Here is a 4,302-nt window from a genome sequence, read left to right on the forward strand (position 1 = left end):
AGATGAACTAACAGTGGAAGTAAGTACACTTATGAGGAAAATGAGTGAAATGGCAAGTACAGTAGTCAACCACGAGAGTATTATGGAAGAGTTAAAAAATGATACAGAGACAATTAGGCAAGTAAGCAGTCTGATAGACCAGAGCAGTGATATTGAGAAGATAACACAGGTGAATGAAGCTGTACAAAGCTACAAAAATGATGTGGAAACCACGTATGCTGAAATGGTGAAAGTAAAGAAAGACTTACAAACAAGGGTGGAAGAAAAAAGCATTATAAAGGAAGTGAAGAGAATACCACGTTGAGTACACCGCTTCCCGTCCGATCAGTGAAGTTAAGCAACGTTGAGTCTGGTTAGTACTTGGATGGGTGACTGCCTGGGAACACCAGATGCTGTTGGCATCCCTACGTGTCAAGTGGGGTTGGTGGAGGATTAGTGCCCCTCCCTGTAAAACAATTAACTTTAAGCCCTTGGCCACCCCGTTTCGGATACATGGCGTCTGGTAATGAATGAATGAAATGAATGAACAGAATAATCCAAAACAATCCTAAGTTAGTCAGAGATTCAGTAGATATCAACAAATCTATAGAAATCACTGGTATAGAACAGGAAGAAGTAAAAAAACAAGATCTCAAGAGACAAAAAGGAGTTGGCAAATGTAATGAGCTTATTGAAAGAAGTACCAGAGGAAATCTGTAGTAAAGACATAGAGGAACACAAAAGGTTAGGGAAATACATGAGAAGGAAGTCAAGACCCTTAAAGGTAACCTTCCAGAGTGTAAACACAGTGGAGGAGATACTAACAAATGCAAAGAATCTTATGGAAAAAGAGGAGTTCAAAAATGTATGGATAAAAAGATGCCAAACACAAGAAGAACAGGAATTACTGAAAGAGAAGAGGGAGGAAGCAAAAACAAAAAATGAGGGAAGATCAGAAGAGGAGAAAAATATTTTTTTTTTTTACAAAGTAATAGGATTGTAGGTACGAAAGTGGTACATAAACAGGAGGGAATAAAAAGGAGGAAGATAGTAGAACCATGTCATGATAAGTATATAAACAAGATGATTAAGTTGATGTACTCAAATGTGGATGGAATGGTATCTAAATTATTAGAGATGAATGATTATGTCAGAGAAAATGAACCACATATAATATGCCTAACTGAAACAAAATTAACACCAAGGCTATCAAATGACATCCTAAACTTAGAGGAATATAATATATGGAGAAGAGATAGGAACTTAAAAAAAGGAGGAGGAATTATAATATTAACTAAGAAAAATCTAAAAGTCAAAGAAATAGAACTAGATATACCCTCACATGTAGAACTGATTGCAGCAGAGATCAGTACATCTAAAGGGAAAGTAATTGTAGCCAAAGTGTACATGCCACCCAGATCAAATGCATGGGAAAGAGACGAATATGAGGACCTGGCAGAGAGTACAATTCAGAGTTTAAGAGCATTACTACATACAATGAGAGAGAAATCGGAAAGAATTATACTAACTGGAGATTTTAATACAAATATAAATTGGAAAGCTCTAGATATAATAAGCCAAGAAAGCTGTTGGGACCAAAAGCTCCTGGATTTCGTGCAAGAGTTTTTCCTAACGCAACCAGAAAAAGAGGACTCGATGTACCCTTAATGGTAGATCTCATATTTACTAGGCAAGAAAATGATACTGACAGTTTAACATATCACCCTCCACTCGGCAAACCATGCAGTACTAAATTGCAACTTCAGGATAGCATATGACATAGTTAACAGCAATGAAAGTTACAAAAAGAGCCTAAACTATAAAAAGGGAAATTATCATGACCTAAAGAAGTATTCTTAGAAATTGATTAGGAAAAGGAGCTTAGAGGACAAGATTTAAATGCTGTATCTAAAAAATTCTGTGAATCTTATGAAATAGGAGTCCAGAAATACATCCCACAGCACAAAGAAGTAGAAAAGAAAATCAAGAAATGGTTCAATACAGAACGTAAAAAATCATAAGAAAGAAGAGATTTGTTGTGGAATAGATACAGAAGACACAATAGTGAAAGGGCATATAATAATCACAAACAGGCAAGAAAGAATTATACAAGAATAAGGAGGAAAGTCCAAAAACAGTTTGAAGAGGATATCATAAATAAAAGTAGTGATCAACGGAAGCTATTTTACAGCTGCATCAGAAGCAAAACCAAAGTAAAAGATAAAATACAATCCATTACGGACGAAGGAATCACCTATACACAAGAGAAGGATATTTGTGAAGCCCTAAACAAGAATTTCCAATCAGTTTTTACAGAAGAAAAAAATTTTGAGAGGGACTATGTGGAACATGCATGCCCACACATACTACCAGATATACAAATATCAGAAAAAGTAATACAGGAGGAGTTAAGTAAATTAGACAGACGAAAAGCAAATGGTCCTGATGAAATTTCATGTTGGGTGCTACGAGAATGGGCCAAAGAGTTAAGTAAACCATTATTTTTAATTTTCAAGAAATCCTTGAGTCAAGGTAAATTACCTGATATTTGGAAGAAAGCAAACATTGTCCCCTTATTCAAGAAAGGGAATAGACAAAATCCACTGAACTACCGACCAGTATCACTGACCAGTGTTGTAAGCAAGGTATTAGAAAAGCTTATAAGAAAAGCTTAGGTAAATCATCTAGAAGAACACAATATGATAACAAAAAGACAGTTTGGTTTCAGAAAAGAAAAATCATGTGTTACTAATCTGTTGAGCTACTATGACAGAGTAACAGACACAATACAGGAAGGAGAAGGATGGGTGGAAAGTATCTATTTCGATTTCAAGAAAGCATTTGACACAGTACCACACCAAAGACTTTTATGGAAACTGTACCATCAAGGAGGAATTCGGGGCAAACTATATTGTTGGATGCAAAAATTATCTCATAAAAAGAGAAATGAGAACAGTACTAAGGGGAAATTACTCATCATGGAAAGAAGTGACTAGTGGAGTACCACAGGGCTCAGTGCTGGCACCAATCATGTTTTTAGTGTATATAAATGATATAGACAGTAACACTGGAAATGAAAGCTATCTAAATATGTTAGCAGATGATGCAAAAATACAAAGGAGAATTACTAACAGACTCTTGTAAAGAGCTACAAGAAGAATTAAATAAACTTCATGAATGGAGTAATACATGGCAAATGGAATTCAATGTGGACAAGCGTCATGTAATCAAGTTTAGTAAAAGTGGAAAGAGACCTGATTGGGATTATACGTTAGGAAATAAAACCCTACACACATCAGAAAGAGAGAAGGACCTAGGTGTGATTATCAATAACAGACTATCTCCGGCTGACCACATCAGTGAGGAGGTACGGAACATGTATACACTGCTTGCAAATATGAGAATAGCATTCACATACATAAATGAAGACATACTAAGAAGGATAATAACATCATTCATCAGACCAACCCTGGAGTATGCATCAGTAATCTGGAGTCCTCATCTCAAAAAACACATAGACAAGATTGAAAAAGTTCAAAGGGCCGCTACAAGATGGGTACCAAGCTTAAGGGATCTAAGCTACGAAGAAAGACTAAATAATCTGAATCTACCAACACTACAGGAGAGAAGGAAAAGAGGTGACATGATAATGCTATATAAATGCATATCAGAGAAGGAGAAAATAGACATAAAGGATTACTTAACCTATGAGGAAGCATCAGCAAGAGGACACTGCAAAAAACTGCATAAGAAGAGAGGTGATAAAGACGTAAGGAAATTCAGTTTCCCAAACAGAGCAATTGGTCAGTGGAATGCATTACCGAATGAAACAGTGTGTGCCAAAACAATTCACAAATTTAAGGATATGTACGTTAAATATGGTTTAAGACACGGGACAGTACGAGCTTGACTCATTCCAGTAAAGATACAATTAGGTAAGAACATACCCCCCCCCACACACACACACACGCGCGTCATCCTCCTCCTTCCCCAAGAATGTCTCCTCTCACGCACACACTAACGTCCGAGGTCCCTTTGCACTTCAGTAGCACCATTCGTTGTGCTAAAAGGAAGGACAAATTGAAAAAATAAAAGAAAGGAAAAATACGCCTGGTATGTCTTTTTTTGCAGCCTGTTTCTGTGATCTAGTTCGAGCATTTTTCTTTCATCGAGGCAAATGTTATTGGTCTAGCAAATGAAGTAGACTATTTCTTACCAGTATTTTTACTTCATTCTGTCAGAGAAATAAATAAATCCAAATTATAATGAGCTATGACCTTTGAAAAGAATTTTAGCCTCTTGAAATGAATCAAGTATATATAT

At 36.2% G+C, this 4,302-nt stretch overlaps 1 pseudogene; it reads left to right on the plus strand.

Moving 5' to 3' along the window:
- Positions 1-282: 282 nt before the first annotated feature.
- LOC145408584 (5S ribosomal RNA) lies at positions 283-402 on the plus strand (annotated as a pseudogene).
- Positions 403-4,302: the final 3,900 nt, after the last annotated feature.

This window comes from Coenobita brevimanus, chromosome 77 (assembly GCF_032717465.1).
Source record: "Coenobita brevimanus isolate Jiangsu-jjx chromosome 77, ASM3271746v2, whole genome shotgun sequence".
NCBI lineage: Eukaryota > Metazoa > Arthropoda > Malacostraca > Decapoda > Coenobitidae > Coenobita > Coenobita brevimanus.